Below are 18403 nucleotides of genomic sequence, written 5' to 3'. Positions count from 1 at the left end.
TAGAATCCAGATTCTTCTCATCACCTGACAGACAAATCATATTTTTCTCATGGAGTCCTTAAGAAATTCCCAGAGTAAGCTCAAGTATTACATGAATAATTCATTTTACTCACTACACATTACCGCACTTAACAAAGGCTGTGGCCAGAGTCTCCTCCTTGGGGAAGCTAATTTGGAGCATCATTATGGTCTGATTCCCAATGTTTAGCAGCTTTGTGACCTACCTGATGAAGTCCTTTTGTTCAGATCCGTTAGAGAAAACTTCAAGTTTAAAATTTCATTGAGAATATTATTAGAAGGAAATACTCCCAGGCTTTCACATTTACTCCACCCCTGCCTTTGAGTAAAAGATTTAAAAAAAAAAAAAAGAAGAAGAAGGAGAAACAAAGAGACACTTTTGAATATAAATTCAATCCACTGCCCCAAATATTTTCTTAACATTGAAAAATCAAATGATATGATTTAAGTGTCATGCATATATGTCCCCCTGATTTATTCAACATTGGAACTCAACCAGAAAAAATAATTATGTGAATATATATGTGGACATCACTTAGAACTCTGTATGGAGTTCTGTGTATTTTCCTTGATTTACAGTGCATTTTTTCTTATGGTTCTTATGGGAATTCATCTGAACTTTCATGTTGCCATAACACTTCAGTGTTCTCTCAGTTATAATTCATTACCACGTGGGATGTGTCCTACCATAGAGCAGATGGTCTGTACACTTTAGCACATGGTGAAATATAAAAGTCTGAAGGCACTGCTGACTATTCAGCTGACTCTACCAATGACCAGTACAGAGACTCCAGTCTTTGTATGTTACTCTTTCTCTATCCGTCCACACCTATTAAGACAAACCCTTGGATAAATTGAACACTCTTAGATACCCAAAGGTTAGAAATAGTGAATTCTTCAGTGACTCTAATAAGCTCACAGCTGAGTATATTTTCCAGACTAACTTAGTTTTGAATATCAAGAGAGACCCCCATTTTATTCATGTGAGTAGGGAAGATAAACTTGTTCTTAGATATAAGCAGCTCTATTTTTAAAACTTGGATAGACTTCCCTTGTGTTTTCCATAGCAACAGTGCCATTTTACAGTGCCGACAACAGTATACAAGGGTTCCAATTTTCCACATTCTCAACAGCATTTGTTTTCTTATATATTTGTTTTTGAAAGTATTTATAGAGTCTATATATATAGACTATATATATATATATATATATAGACTCTATATATAGAGAGAGACTAACAGACATGAAGTGATATCATTCATTGTAGTCTTGATTTGCAATTTCCTGATGAGTTGTTTTCTTGAGCATCTTTTCATTTACCAGTTGGCCATTTGTATATCTTCTTTGGTGAAATGTCTATTCATGTCTTCGCCCTCTTTAAAATCAGGTTATTTGTTTTTTGTTATTTTTACTATTGAGTTGTAGGAACTTCTTATATAGTTTTTATATTAATCCCTTATAGAACTACCTTATGGTCAGTCAAACTTCTGAGCATTTATTCAAAACTTTTGACACTAATCCCATATCGAACTACCTATCATCAATCTAACTTCTGAGCATTTATTCAGAAGCATTGAAATCAGAATCATGAAGAGATAGCTGCACTCTCATGTTCATTGCAGCGTTATTCACAAGAGCCAAGATATGGAAACAACCTAAATATTCATGGATAGATGAATAAATAAATTCTGTGGTATATACATAAAATGGAATATTATTTAACAAAGAAGGAAATCCTGCCATATGTGACAATATGGATGAAAGTTGAGGGCATTATGCTGAGTGAAAAAAGACAGCCACTGGAGGACAAATACCGCATGATTACATTTACATGTGATATCTAAAATAGTGAGACTTATAGAAGCAGAGAGTAGAATGGTGGTTTCCAGGGGTTTGGGGATGAGGAAATGTGGAGTTTTTATTTGACAGGCATAAGGTTTCAGTCATGCAAGACCAATTTGTTCTAGACATCTCCTGTACAACATTGTTGTTGTTAACCATACTATTGTTATAGTTGTTGTTAACAAACTATAGTTAACAAGTACACCATATGGTGTACTTAAACATTTAATGAGAAGATAGACTTCATGTTAAATGTTATTACCACAATAAAAAAAAAAAAAGAAAAAAAGCACCTATCTCATAGAAATAAAAACACTGTATATAAAGGCATAAGTAAATAGATGTGTATTTCAGTGCTGTTCATCATGGCAAAAATTGAAATAAATTAAATTTACATTAAGAGAAGAATCACTGAATAAATTACGATATACTAATATCAAGTAATATTATATCACTATTAAAAGGAACAAATTAGGACTATACCCAGAAGAATTGAAGTGATTTCCGAAAGACATTGTTGAATGAAAAAAGCAAGAAGTAAAAAACATACAATTTTTTTGTAAAGCAATGACCAAAAAATAAAAATTAAAAAAAACCTCTGTGTAAATATATATACATATGTTATGTCTGTGTCAGTATACTGTGTGAATTTATGTATGTATGTGTGTCCATGCACTGGTAAATATAGATCCATATGAGATTATATGAATACAGAGAAGAACTCAAGGATTGTTAACACAGGTACACTGACGAGAAGGGACGTGGATAAATGTAGGTAGCGTAGATATAAATAGAAAATCCGAATGGAGGGATAAAATAAAAAAGGAAAAAGGGGAGAGGAAGAAGTATCCATATGAACATACTTATACATCCATATAAAGTCATTTATATGTGTCATTACATGCATAAAGAAGTTAAGTGAAAAACACAAAGGGAGAAAAAAAATGGGAATAATGTATTCCTGCAAGGGACCTCTGTCATTTAGAGCTTAGTACTAATTAGTTTAATCTCTTGCTTTCCTCTGATTTTGATAGAGGATAGAAGAGAATGGGGAGGTAATTTTTGTGCATGGGGCATTGGGAGAAAGAGAGAGCAGGTTATATGGAATGTGGAAACAACATGGGTTTGTGAAGTCTACACAGACTATGAGGCTTTAAAGTTTGCCCCTTTAGTAACAGAGATGAACTAACTCCAGACTGACTGAGCAAATTCTGATTTACATAGCTCATTATCCCCATCTTTGTAGAGCAGATCACAAGTTAAAACTACCGTTGATATTTATAGGGAATTGGGTAACTCTTTTTCTTTTCTTTTCTTTTTTTTAAAGATGGAGTCCACCTGGAGTACAGTGGCACGATCTCGGCTCACTGCAACCTCCGCCTCCCAGGTTCAAGCAATTCTCCTGTCTCAGCCTCCTGAGAGGCTGGGATTACAGGCACCACCACCACGCCAGGCTAATTTTTGTATTTTTAGTAGAGATGGGGTTTCACCATATTGATCAGGCTGGTCTTGAACTCCTGACCTCAGGTGATCCACCCACCTTGGCCTCCTAATGCGCTGGGATTACAGGTGTGAGCCACCGTGCCTGGCCGGGTAATTCTGTGTCTTACTCAGTAAAGCCTTGACTTCTTGAATAGCCTGGGGCCCTTGCCACTCCCAAGTTTCACCAAATTTGGAGTGTAATGTAGCTGTAGGAGTGACAAATGTCTGCAGCCAGAGTAAAGATTATAGTGATTACTCATGAGGATTTGATTTCTCCTGTGAAAAATATATGTATTTGGGGGTTATTACTATTTTCTGTAAAGAAGCAGGAGATTCAACTTGCAATAAAATTCATAACAAGTGCTATGAATCTTGCTCTATCCAAATTTTTATAGGTAAGCATAAAAACTAGTAGAGACATTAGATTTAATAAATACTGTAGAACAATGAATCATATTAATGTTGACTAGCTCTCTGTTGTACCAGTTTAATTACATTTTAACAAGTATAGTTTATTATATAATTTCTATAATTATATTGCCTAAAACATGGAAAATGGAGACAGTAAGACATCACTCACAAGAGCAACTTCACACAACTGCTGATAGTATTTCAGCATATTCCATTTCATTTTTTTCCAAAATGCATCTTTTTTCCCCAAATTTTTACCATAACTGTATACTATGTTATCCTACATTTTTCACTTTGTATTACAGTTTTAAAGACAGCAAGGCATATTTATTTTTGAATAATTGAATTTTCTTGCAATCAATCTCATGCATCACAGGCCAATTCAAATTTACGATAGATTGATTTTCATTGGCTTTGTTCACTCTTTCCTAGACCTTTAAAATCTAAGTTTCTCCCAGGATTATCATCCCTGTTCTCTGCATGCCCAGCATTCTCCTGGCTTCTGCTAACACTCCTTTTGCATTATTCCTGAGGAGAGTTCTGTCCTGTCTTCTGAGCACCAGTTTTCCTCTCCAGGATTTGAAGGGCATAATGATTGGCACGTCTCACTAGCACTGAGGCCATCTATTATTCACAAGTTAGCTTTTCCTCGTGAATTTCCTTTTTGTTGTTGTTGACGGACTTTTCATTCTTTCAGACTTGAAAGCTTGAAGGAGTCTTTGATTTCTCTTTTTCTTCTTTACCCACATCTATTGAGAGTTGGCCATATTGTGATCATTACATCTTTTCGCTAAGCAATCAAATTCTTAATTCCCGTCTCTATTAATAACCCTCCACTTTGTATATTGAGACACAGTACAACACTATGCTTAAGGTGATGGGCTCTGGCGCCAGATCTCTGGGGGTAAAACTTCAGTTTTGCTGTGTATGTGTTAGCTGTGTGACCTGTGGCAGGATTCTTAATGTCTCTCCTTGTCTCTGTTGTGTAAGATGAGTAATACTACAGTACTTAACCAACAAGGTTATGGTGAAGATTACAGAGTGTCTTCTAGCTGTTTTGAAATATACTATAAATTCTTAACTATAGTCACTCTGCCGTGCTATCGAACACTAGAACTTATTTCTTCGATCTAACTGTATTTTTGTACCAATTAACCAACCTCTCTTCATCCCCTCTCCTCCCTACACTTCCCAGCCTTTGGTAGCCACCATTCTATTCATTACTCCCAAAATATCACATGTATGCCATAAACATATACAACTATTATGTATCAATACCAAAATATTAGTATCAGGACAAGTAAATGTATCAAATATTAAAAAGATTACAGAGGATCTACTGTATACAGGCACTCAAAGAGTGTAGCCCTTGTCATATTTGTGCCTGCCTCTCTCTTTCTAATCTATCCTATGCACTACTGCCAGATTGATTTTCCTAAAACATAGTTTTACTCCTACTGATTCCTTCCCTTTCACCCTTCAGCTTCAATAATATTGCTTGCTAAATGAAATTCAAACTGCTTGGCCTGACATTTAAAGTCCTACATAATCAGATTTTTAAGACCCCTTTCCAGCAGTCCTCTGTGCTCTAGACAAGCCAAACAATATGCTATGTTTTCTTAAAAGGCCTCGTTTAAGGGTGATATATAATATGCTTAATATCCTGTAAAGCACAGACACATATCCCAATCTGGAGTTAGGTCTTAGGGAGCCAGCCATGCCTTCAAATGTTAGTTGTTTAATTGTAAGAAGTCCCATGAGAGGGGCCTGTGGAGCTTGGATGGCAGGAAGGCCTTGGGGAACATGGCATGGAAGTATCTCAATATGTTAACAACTTCTACAGCTGAACCAAGGCATGCCAACTGAATGTCAGCACTGGCCAGGTACTTCTTGACACGGCACCTCCCACTCATTGAACTTTTTGTTGAAATTTCCTCCACATTCAATAAAACCTTTATAAAGTGCCACCCCCATTCTCATTGCTCTGCTTTTCTGAAATCCCATGGTCCGTCTAAGTAATCCTGCTTTGGAAGTTACATATTTGTCTTCCCTTTTCATAGTTAACTTTAAACATGAATATATTTAGTTACATATGGTTACCTAAGTAGCTGGAAAATGTGCTTGAAGGCAGGGACTATATACTTTTCATCTCTGCATCCATACCCTGGTGCTGTTATCCTAAACTGCAGTCAGTCAATATTTGCTGAATGAACAACTAAGCTGGCACAATTCAGTACTTTATTATTTTTCTAGCGAAGAATGTACCTGTGTTCCCTGGTAATTTTGGATATGGATTACAAATTACCAGATTTGAATTATGGCAATACCTTGTATCTGTAAATTTTGTGTACATGAAAATATAAAATTTTTGGTAGAATTAAATGATTCATTTAGGTGAATTGGTCATTCAGTCAGCCAGTGGGGTCATTCTGTGTTTAGTCAGTCAGTTTTTCTACCATTTATCCATTCATTTACTCATTCACTTAATAAATGCTACCAATTCACAGCTAAAAGATATTGGTGGTTTCTGTGATGTAACATTTCTGGGATGATCCGACGGATCACAGAGGCAACATGTATTTTTGAAAATTTTAAATGCTTTGCTAATTTCTAATCTTCAGATTTATGTACTCAGAAAGTAGTTCTGGAGTCATCTTTTGCTTAACACATCCTGCTATGTGATTTTCTTTAATTAGCTCATTAGGAATTAATATCTGTTTGAATTACAAATCCACATTTTATCATCTATGAACAAAAATGTCAGCGATTTTGTTTCATGTGAACCAGACCAACACACAATAATTATTTCTGAATATGAAACACTTACGTTAAAAATAAAACAAAAATCTGGAGTTCTCTTGAGCTTGACAATTACCTTGTTGTCTACTCTGTTTGCTAGTCAGGCACTGAAAATTCTTTAATACAACTTTGATTTGTTAACATGCAGTTTTTAAAAATGCTGCCTTCCTTATTGAAGTGAGGGAAGTGCATTTCTACTGGTTACAGATATTTTTACAGAATTAAATGAGAGGAATAAAATGAATGGATTTTGTCAGTCAGTTGCCAACACAGAAGATAAGGCCTAAGACTTTGGTCATTTAATATTTGTGATATAATTTTAAAATCTTAGTAGGATTAAAGAATATCACATTCTATTATTTCTAATTTGATTTTAAGAGACCCATGGAAATGTTGACTTAAAAAACTATATTGAAATTAAAAGTTCTTGCAGTTACATAAGGAAATTATTAACATTATTAAACAATATAGAATCCTTAACTTTGACAAAGAACCAAGCTTGAATGAAAATATATATATTAGTTTAAAGAAGATGTAATGAGAATATATAAAATCAGAGTTTAAAAGCAAAGGACATCTTAAACATTGGTATGTTCAGTAGCCTTGTTTCCTCTCCAAAGGGACATAAGTGTTGAAGTAGTTAGTGTTACTCTGCAGGTGGGTGGCAGGGGTTAGACTTCTACTCACATCCCTGTCTCCCTGCTCTTCCACTGCATCACACTGTCATTCTTTTTTTTTTTTTTGTTTTTTTTTTTTATTATTATACTTTTAAGTCTAGGGTACATGTTCAAACGTGCAGTTTTGTTACATATGTAATACTTATGCCATGTTGGGTGTGGCTGCACCCATCAACTCGTGGGGGGGGGGGAGGAGGGAGATTGCATTGGGGAGTGTCATTCTTTTAAGTATCGCTTTTACATTGTTCTTTCTCCTTTCAAATTATTAGGTTTCTTATTAGACTTGCATGCATTAGAATTCTAAGACAAAGACTTTGAAAAATTGAATGACTTTTTAATAAACTACAACTTCAAAATGCTGATATTTGCACCTCAACCTGAGTCCAGCTTACTAAATTTTGTGTTTTGCAATCTAATTATATGTTCTCTTGGGAATAGCAAAGTCATAGTGACCTCAGTGTCCCCAACATATCTGCTGGGAACGACACATATGAACTGAACCGGATCTTCAGTCAAAATACTTTACAAGCAGCTATTTACTTGTTATTCCTAATTCAAGAACCACAAGGTCCTCAATTTTGTAAGTGGCATGTTCAGAGGGGAATGAAATTGCAGATGAATGAGAGAATTTACAGAGGACTACGAGACATGATACCCTTGTTGCTCCTTAATGTTTTATTAACACTTAACTAGAGAGAGATGTAGTGCACACCCTAACTATGTATGCACTGTCCTTCTTCCCTTATATTTTGAGCAGGGTAATTCACAGCTGTGAGTCAGAATGATAGCATAAGGGCTTCAGAGCTCTGATCACAGACCAAGAATTATCTTGGCAGAGAAATGAAGAGCAGTTAGTACCAAGAGCCTAAAAAGAAAGTGCTAAGTAGATAATTAACATCTTTTCTCTCAGTGGCAACCTGGAAAAGTTCTTGGTCAGGAGCCATAAAGAGGTCTCCGGCCTATAAGAAGGAAGAAAAATGTAACAGACTTCCTGAAAAAAATGAAGAGAGTTTTTTTTTTTTTTTTTTTTTTCTGTTTTTTTTTTTCCAATTATGGCAGCACTTTATTTTCCTTACACAATGACGTGTTGCTGGGGCCTAATGTTCTCACATAACAGTATAAAGCCAAAATTTGTTGTCATTTCTTAAAGAATTGAGAATAGTGTGCAAAAATATCTTACATAAATTAAAAGGATGAATAAATTTGCAGGTATTAATGCAAACCACTTTCAACTCCAGGCAAGTAACAGCCCACGATGTTCTGGCAGGAAAACACCAGGTAAGAAAGGAAACTGGGTTCTAACGCTTGGACTTCTCTAACCTTTATAGACCAACAAGACAGAAACAACTGGTTCAGGAGCTCTTGCTAGCCTCTAGATAAATCCTGGAACACTCAGCTCTGACACATTAATACCTGCACATATCGACAGACTGCTGGCCACACAGACTCACCAAACCACAGACTTTTCTTCCACAAGCATGTTCTCACCTCAGCCATTGAGTGACTGAGCTACATGTACTAAGGGTTTGAATCCAAGATACATATGGGGTATTAAACAAATACCAAGGGAACAGTTAAGTTCAATACAAAGTCAAAATCGCAGCAAGTTTTATAATTCAGTGCTAATAATCAGATACAAGCTTCTGGGACAAATTTCTTTTCCCAGAAATTTGTTTCCCAGAAACTAGGACAAAGGCTTACTCTAGTTTCATGAGGCTAGCATGAGGTGTTCTGAATTAACTCATGCAGCAAACGCTACATATCTGCTCACAGTCTATCCTGCTGGGTGATCCACATCTGCTGGAAGGTGGAAAGCGAGACTAGCATGGACCTGCTGATCCACACCAAGTACTTGCGCTCAATGGGAGTGATGATCTTGATCTCCGTGGTGCTGGGTGCCCGGGCAGTGATCTCCTTCTGTATCCTGTTGCTGATGCCCAGGTATGTGGTTGTGCCTCCAGATAGCACTGTGTCAGCATACAGGTCCTTGTGAATGTGCACACCACACTTTATGACAGAGTTGAAGGTGATCCCAAGGATGCTGCAAGATTCCATGCTCAGGAAAAAGGAACAGCGCCTCTGCACACCGGAACCTCTCATTGCCAGTGGTGATGACCTAGCCGTAAAGCAGCTCCTAGCTCCTTTCCAGGGAGGAAGAAGATGTCGTGGTAGCCATCTCCTGCTCAAAGTCCAGGGCAGCATAGCACACCTTCTCCTTGATGTTGTGCACTATCTCCCGCTAGGCAGTGATGGTGAAGCTGTAGCCACGCTCTGTGAGGATCTTCATGAGGTCCAGGTGCAGGATGACCTAGGGAAAGGTATAGCCCTGAAAGATGGCACCATGTAAGTGACCCCATCTCCAGAGTCCATGACAATACCAGTAGTACTACCAGAGGTGTATAGGGACAGCATGGCCCTGGGTGCCATGTACATGGCAGGGGTATCAAAGGTCTCAAACATGATCTGAGTCAACTTCTCTTTGTTAGCTTCAGGGTTCAGAGGAGCCTCAGGCAGCAGCACCGGGTGCTCCTCAGGAACCACATGCAGCTCATTGCAGAGGGTGTGATGCCAGATCTTCTCCATGTCGTACCAATTGGAAATAATGCTGTGCTTGGTGGAGTACTTCAGCATCAGGATGCCACACTTGCTCTGGGCCACTTTGTCCATGTGGGAGTCCTTCTGGCTCAGTTACAGTAATATTTATTGGAACCTTATGCTATCTCTGACACTGTCCTGTGCGCTTACTAGAAGGACAAGTCTTTACTCTGACAGAGTTTATATTCTGGTGCTGCCCAACAATAGAGGGGAACACGGCTTGGGGGCGTCATCCCCAGCAAAGCCAACTTTGCACATGTGGCACCTTTGTCAGCGACGAGTGCCGTGAGGCTCTTCTGTCACTGTGATCCATGGAGAGTGGGTTGGCAGTGGCAAGTGAAAAAAAAGGAAGGTTTTACCTGATGTGTATGTGCTTGGTGTATTTCTGTATGTATAAACGAGAATGTTTGACCAAAACAAAGTTAGCATATGGTATTAGTTATTACTTGTTTTTAGCATCCGTTTGGCCATTTGAAAAATGGAATACTGGTTATCACTTTGTTGCTTGGCCTGCATGGGTACTTTATAACTACTGATGTGATAGTAAAGGGGAGGCATTTTCAACACTGAAGTGGGTCAAGGGGCATACAGCTTCCTGCCCATGACAACACGGCCCATTTAGTGTAGCCCCATGTGCACTTTTTTTCAGGCATGGATAGCTGGCATGGGGAATCATCTAACACTCCATGAGACATGCTCTAAAAAAATATAATGCCTCATTAGAAAGCAGAGTCTATTGTTTTTACTGTCCACACGCAAGAAGCTAATTATCCACCTTGAGCAATTTTTAAATAAATTAATACTCTTACACATAATTAATAATTCTGTGGCTTTTTAATTGTTGCTCTTCTCATTAGACCCCTACCCTGTCCTGCTCCTCTGCAGAAACCCCATGCTCTCATATTTGTTCCCTCTTGCTGGGACCTTCCCCTGGGGCTGCCTGCCTATAATTTAATCAAGTCCCTCATCCATATTTTATATTATATATGTTTTTCTGCCACCCCTAGGAAGAGTTGCTTCCTGAATCATTCATTGAACTAATATTTACTGTAACCTTATGCTGTCTCTGACTCTGTCCTATGTGCTTACTAGAAAGATGAGTCTTTGCTCTTATGGAATTTATATTCTAGTGTCTTAATCCTTTGGCGTATTCTTGAGTTATTCTGATAAACTAATTTATACGATAGTATCAGTTGCAAACATTGGATTAAATGACATTTACTCCCCAGATAATACCCAATACAATCCACTAAGTAAACATTTATTGAATGCCTAGTGTGGTGTAGGAATACAAAGATGAATAGGGTTCTGTCCCATATTCTCGTTGTCTACAGGAGGAGATTGATACCTACATATTGAAAGTGATATTTAAATACAAATATGCATTTCTATTTTGTCTTTTTGGGAAGAAAAATTCATTTTAATCTATCTAGGCATTCATCTGCTTAGGGTGAGAGGAGGGTATGATGAATTTGTTATGAAAAAGATCATGATAATATCGTTTCTGTCACACAAGAACAGGATTAAAGAGCACAATAGTGACCATATAAGCTAGACTATTTTCTTGAGAAGTGATCATCTAAATATTTTCTTCTTCTTTTTTGGGAAATCAAAAAGAACAAATAAGTGTGGAGGAGTGAACATTCTCCACTATTAAAACATTATGCATATAAAACAGAGGAAGAAAGATCTACCCCCTTTCCAGACTGTAATTTTAAGGAGGAGGAGAAAGAAAAGGGAATGAAAATGACATAATGTGGTTAGGCCATAAGAGACTCAGAGGTCGAGTGTTTGAGACACAGATGCTGAATTGAGATCTGTTGACCTCTCATGGCACCTCACCCTGAGGCTTTAGAACTGACAGAAAATCCCAAGAGATTTTTTTTTTTCCCCTGTAAAATGAAGGTAATAATAGCTACTCTTGCACGAAAGTATCCAATAAAGTGCTCGGCATCTAGAAAACACTTGAGAAATGCAAGTTACCTCCATTTCTTTTCAATTTATCTTCTGGCAGGACTGAATCAACTAACTTCTTCAAGGCTGAAGAGCCCAGAATGAAGACTGGCCTGACTTGCTGCTTTTATACCTGTGTGACCTGCAGCAAATTGCTTAACCTCAATTTCTTCATCTATAAAAATGAGGATAGTATTAGCAACTACTTCTTAGGATGGTTATGAGTATTAAAAGAGAGAGCAGATGTAATGACCTCAGTTCAGTGCATTGCAAGTGGTAGGAGTGCAATAAATATTTATTATTGTTTATGTTTTTCTTCCTTTTATGTTGTCTGATGTGTCTAAAAATTATCTTTTTTTTTTCTTCATTGAAAAGCTCCTACCTCAGGTACTATTCTTTTTTTTTTCTTACTTATTGTTTTAATCATATTTTCTTTATGCTGAAGAGGAAAATATATAGCTTTGCATTTAAAATTCCAAAACAGAGTAATGGCCCATGGAGATGAGAACATTTTTACTCTGAATCTAGAAGTGAACGGTTTTATTAAAAGAGAAAACTTTTCATGTATTTATCCCCTATTTGCCTACATTTGCAGTCACCTAGTTAATGATCACCAGTTGCTTATGTAAATTACTCTCAAGACTAGCTTAGGGAACATTTTATGAGTCTTATAGGCCAGGAATACATCTTAAAATAGTGACTAGAGAGTTGAAGTTCACCTGTACCTTGCTAGAATTAATAGTGCATGATCTGTCACTGCAATGAGGTGGCCCCAAATTTTACTGTAGTCCGCTGACACAGGGGTATGGATGTGACTTAAAGGTCACCCTTAAATATAGAAAAGCATTTGGCCATGGGGTGTTTTAGACACTAACAAGAAAATAACGCAAAAGTGTGCTTCCTGCTTGCTACTTATTCCTGTGCGTGAGTTGGGATCACTGGTAGCAGAATTGTAGAGGCCTTCGGCAGACGCTCCAATTGCAGGAGAGGAAGAAATGATGCATCTGGGATATATATCCTGGGACCATTTGTGAGGAAAGTCTCTGTAATCAAGCCTAAAGGGTGACATGGTCTAACTCAATGCCTGAGAGATGAGTTCTCATACAAGTCTCTCTCTTCTCAGGCCAACTCGAAATAGTGGAATCTCAGAGCTAAAAGGGATCTTCAATGACAAAGTCTTAGTCCAAACTTTCACATACATTTTAGGTATCTGATTCAGTGAACAGAATTTCTGACCCGCAGACTTTCCTCACTAATTTGAATATTTTATTATTATTAGAAGAAAATATGTTGTTTATGCATTTTACATCAGAGAAGTTTGTGAATCTTGGGTAAAATTGTATAGCTCTATTGAGTTTAATTTAACAGTTTAAATATTAACCTTCTGGATGTGAAGATTTAAAATATTTTCTTTTCCTACTACTTTCTGGAATGAGACCAAGCCTTTTACATGTTAGGGGGATTTTCCTAGCCTTTCTCTGGTTATCTAATATGTCACACACCCGGTCCCTCATGGTGGGCTACCCTTTCTTCTTGAGGTCAGACATGTCAGTGGTGGTATCACTGGAAATGGGGCACTTCTCTCCCCAGCTGGTCACCATAATTCCTGAAAGGAAAACAAAAACCACAGGAAATAAATAATGTTTTGCTGATTTCTCTGCAGCTGCCCCGTGAGGACCATGGGTACTTGGCAAATCTGTTTTTGCTCCTGAGGAAGAGCCTGAGGAGAAAAGAAAATTCTGTCCAGAGAGATTTAGGTTGCACAAACTGAGCCTGCACTCTCAAAGAAAATAATAGATCACATAGTCCCAACTCTTAAGAGTTATTATTTTTTTTCTTTTTCATTGACTCAATTTTTCCTTGCTGTACAACAGTTTCTAAATCAGTGTTTTTGAGTGCTTTCATTCAGAACCAATGAGTGCACTTCTCTATTCTTCTTTTTTTAATATAGTGTTACTCAGCAGTGGTAACAATATCTTGCACTTAATTCCCCAGAAGCTGTTGTGAACCATGGAATAATTCTTACCTTTGTCTGAGATGGCACTTTCTGCTATTCAGAACTGATATCACTCCCTTCAGGACTCAATCTCTGTCCTGCTTGAACCATGCCAAGAATTAGACAATTCTCCCAATTGACTACATTGTGAAGGCACACAGTGATGTTTTTTGGCAATAAAAGCAAGTTTAAAACAGACATTTAAAATTGGGGAATAGCAACCCTCTTCCCCAGAGTCCCCTCCTCCAAATAAGCCACTTGTCCAGTTTTTTCATTGTGGTCCAGAAATTGTTTTTCTCCCAGTTTGTTGGTGACACCTCCAGGCATCTCCCTTTTCCATGATCTCCATCCCAGTGGCTCAGTAAATTTCCTTTGCACACATGATATCTAAATCTCTATCTCTAATTGTGTCCTCTTTCCATGCCATTAAAATTTCCTTTGATATCTCAAGATCCATGTGCCCAAAGATCATTCTTTTGTTCTTTTCAGAACTCAGTTTCTATTCTGATTAATGCCATTGACATTCTCCATCTGACACTTGGACGCAGAATCTTAGATTTGTCTTTCACTTTTTTCTCCCCTTACTTCTCAAGTTTAATCATTTTTTCAAGACTTGGAGACTTTTCAATCTCAAAGCTTCCTGGATCTAGCTTGTCTTTACATGCATAGACAGGTAGTCATTACTTTTTCCGCATGAATGATTGCATTAGTCTCCTAATTTGTTTTTTTATCTTTATTCTTCCCTTCTTTTATTTCATATGGAAATATTAAAATGTGCACGTATATATTTTTAAAAAGTTATATTCTTTATCCTTTTCAAAATTCAAGCTAACATTCTCTGTTAGTGTAATCTTGCCTATAGCTTTTAAAACAAGATTTTGTTAATAAACTTCCTATCTATTCCGAGTACAGTTTTTCAGGATTAGAACATTTGAATAAGTTGATGTACATACATATATACTTAAATAGTAATATAGCTACATTTTACAAATTATTTGTTTTTATGAGATAAATAGGTAGTAAATTCAAGTTATTTTTTCAAACTCTGGTTTCAAAGGTTCATGTATATTTTATTCCCACAATATGTTTTTTGAGTGTCTCAGGATAGTGCACAGAACAGAAAGCTTGACTGAAAAGATAATGATTTTTTTTGTACTGAACTCTTAGTGACATTGTTAAATTTTTTTTTTTTTTAGCTGCAAGGCTATGTACTGAGACATTTAGCATTTGCCTTGTAAGAAAATGTTCTGTAGCAAAACTTGAATAGAGTGGGGTGTGGTAGATAATTAGCTTTCTCCCATATTTAGAGCCTATGATTTATGGTACCCCCGCTCTTACTGGAGCAAGATTTTTATGTGGGAGCAAGAACTAGTCTGGATAGAAAATATGTAATTTGGGGAATTGGTATCTTCTGCAAAATTTCAGATTCTTCTCAGTTCATTTTATGTATAAATTTTTCCTAGAACTAAATCACCAGATTTAAGACCTTTTAGTTTTCCTTTCTTATTTTATACAGTTTTGGGGAGGGTTTGGTAAAAGTCAATAATGATTTAAAGCTTTTAAAAGTCCTATGTGATTTAAAATTATACTGTAAATTTCCTCTAAGATTAAAATGGCTCAAGTCATCATATTTAAAGTAGAGATCTTGAACTAGTTTACAATTATATATTGCACAAATTTAAAAAATAATTTTAGAGTTCAATACATATATGGATATATATATATTTATATTATTTTGTAAACAAATTAAAATGTTAAAACTCATATTGTCAATTAAAACTTACTATAAAACTTACTATAGCCAATAGTTGGCAAAGAAAATGCCTAAATTTACTAAGGACTGAAGGAGAGACATTCTTTCACTTGATGCAAGCAAGCAACAATAGACCACATAGCTGACTTATTTCTATACTGAGAAAAATCCTGTTTTCCATTCTCACAAGCAGAATGAAAGGCATTAGCAAAAATGTCCTCTTGCATTCCTTCATGAGACCTATTTACTTAATGGAAATCTTAGCAAATATATTCTTTTCCCTTTATTGATAATGGTCTAGCTCCATAATAGAAGCATAATGTGGTGAGCATCTAATGTACCTCACAACTGCCAACAACAGTGTGAATTAGGACAAAAAGGATTGCTCTATTCCATTTACTTCAAAGATCCTTTTAATATTCTTTGTTGCTGTAGACTAAATATTGGATTAAAATTTCCTTCTCTATTTCTTCATTATTATGCTTTGAACAATTTGCAATTTCACAAGACATTTCTTAGGAATAAGAAAGTGTTATAAATAAATGGGAATATTTTCTTAATACTTTAGGGAGTGGGGTCAATAGTAGCATATTGATTCACTTACAGTACACACAGTATACTACTACTTATTTTCCCGAAGTGACCATCTGTCCAGCTTGCCATCTATGTGGCCTTGAGCATCTAACATCATTCCTCTGAGCTTCAGATCCTCACCTGTAAAATAGGGAGAGATACAGGGTTATTGTAACAAGTAAAATAAATAACACATAAAGCATTCTCATAGAGTGCCTGATATTTCCCTTATATACCCTTCCAAGATCACTCCACATTCCACCCTTGTTCCCTCGATGATCTTATGCTTTAATTGTGAGAGACAAAAACAAATACAAAAGGAAATAAAGGATGAAGCAGTGGGCAGAGAATGTAGACTGTAGTGGAAATAAACTTGACAGGAAGCCCCCTAAATTCTAGTAGTCCTAGTTTTGTTACCAAACAGCTATAATACCTTGCTTGGATCACAACATATTTCTATATCTACATATTATCCATCAGATGAAGGTTTAATGGGGGTATTTATTAAGTGCCACATTTGTTGTATAGACAGTAAGACTCATTGTAATTCTAGTAAGTTAGTAGTCCTTATGGGTTAAAGAAAGTGATTAGGGAAGATATGGAAGAAGTGAGAAATGAAATGGGCTTTAGAAGTTGATTAGGATTTGGTTAGCTCAAGGGAAGACATTTATTTGTTGTTGTTTTTGTTGTCTTGATGTTAGCCAACTGAAATATTTCAATTTTTCATAGAATGACGTAATTGACCAGAACAATACGTTCTGAAGTGACACTGGCCATTAATTTAATTGCTTTAATTCTTTAGATGAATTTTATTTGAGAAATTTAAAATTGTAAAAGATAATGCCTCCTGTGAATAGTTCCACTGTCGTACTTATCAATAAATATGTGGAACTCCTAAAAGTAATATATATTAGAAACTCTTTCCAATACAGAGTCCTTCAGAAAGACCAAAATAATGTAGCCACATTGTGAGATGGCCATCAAGAAATGTGCTCAACATCGTTCTGGCACACAGTTTTAATAAGTTCATATTTGTGATTAATAAATGTGTGAAATCATTACTTTCCAGTAAATATGTATAAGATTTCAAAGTGGCATGTCAAGTATGATTAGTATTTCTTCACATTAAACTGATAAGGAACAATGTGCTTTAAAATCAAAGTCACACAGGGGATTTTAAGAGACGTTGGCACACAGATGACAATTGAATTCCTGAAAACAGATTAGATTGCCTAGAAAGGACAAATTTGTTATAAGGCAACATGCACTTTGTAAACTGCATTGATTTTTGTGCTGATAATAACAATGGTTATTGAGGTTGTTGATAAGTGTATAGAACTAATGAGGTTTGGTATATTTTAGGTCATCTTGGTTTCTGTTACTTTCAGTCCCAATTTTATTTCAGAACTTCTAAACCTGAGACGTAAAATAGGCTACATAGATATCTTAAACAATTGCTCAGCTGCTTTCAATGTACAGCTGAAGCTCAGTGACCATCTATCTGCTGCTCTGAGATTCTAAATCTTAAAAGTGCATCTCATTGGGTCTATATATGTGTATATCGTATGGATTATTCTTACTGTTCATTATTCCATGGGACTGTAGTTTGGGCACTAATCCCTTTACCCAGTTTATTTTGTCCTAGGAAGCAGAGATGATTTCACTGGATGCCCATAGTTCAAAGTAACAGCTTTATGCATAAAGAGCATCTTGAGGCCTTTAGCCTCAGAAAGCAGGCATAGTTGCAACAGCCATGTAGTGCTTCAAAGGCTTCATTACACAAGTATTATCTCATCTAATCCTCACAACAACACTATGAGAAAATTATCTATCCCCAGTCTTATCTAAAAAAATAAAAAAATAAAAATAAAATAAAAAAATCCATTAATTAAAAAAAAAAATAGTGACTCCTTGACAATCTCAAGGTGATCTGTAAATATTTACTAGCTGGTCCTTCACAGAAAAAGTTTGCCAACTCCAGGTCTAGGTTCAAACCGGTCTTCCATTGATCTGTCCCCTCCATCACTCTTTGTGTTTTATACTTCCTTCTAAACCCTATGTCAACATATAAAAAACATAAGTTTATAGCGTGTCTTTCAAGAAATCTGGCAGCATGTCAGGCTTGAGACAGTATTGAGGTTTTGAGACAGCCAAATAAAAAGGGCTTCCTGGAGAAATCCCAACCATCCTGTGCACTGGGAGGATGGGGTGAAGCCTTTGGAAGTTCCTGATGTTTGCAGCGGGGAAGGAGCCTGGCCTCTCCTGTTCCTGGGGGGTAACCTGGGATTCAGTTGGTGAGGTGGA

General features: G+C 36.5%; 1 long non-coding RNA gene and 1 pseudogene across 2 annotated transcripts in view; both read right to left on the bottom strand.

Annotated features, from left to right (window-relative positions):
* Positions 1 to 230: 230 nt before the first annotated feature.
* Positions 231 to 18403, bottom strand: part of LOC108542937 (uncharacterized) — a 32003-nt gene continuing 13830 nt past the window's right edge. The window contains exons 2-3 of one of the 2 annotated variants that reach the window (XR_001889408.1): positions 16131 to 16240; positions 231 to 337 (exon numbers count right to left, since the gene is read on the bottom strand). This is a non-coding gene — a long non-coding RNA (uncharacterized LOC108542937). Of the gene's footprint in view, positions 338 to 13147; positions 13384 to 16130; positions 16241 to 18403 lie in introns of those variants that run through there. The other variant, XR_001889407.1, reaches the window with a different exon arrangement.
* On the bottom strand, positions 8859 to 10117 carry LOC108542936 (actin, cytoplasmic 1-like; annotated as a pseudogene).

Source organism: Rhinopithecus bieti, unplaced genomic scaffold, assembly GCF_001698545.2.
Source record: "Rhinopithecus bieti isolate Rb0 unplaced genomic scaffold, ASM169854v2 scaffold_23810, whole genome shotgun sequence".
Classification (NCBI taxonomy): Eukaryota; Metazoa; Chordata; class Mammalia; order Primates; family Cercopithecidae; genus Rhinopithecus; species Rhinopithecus bieti.
The sequence above is the reverse complement of the archived record's forward strand: the minus strand, read 5'-3'. Positions and strand labels throughout refer to the sequence as shown.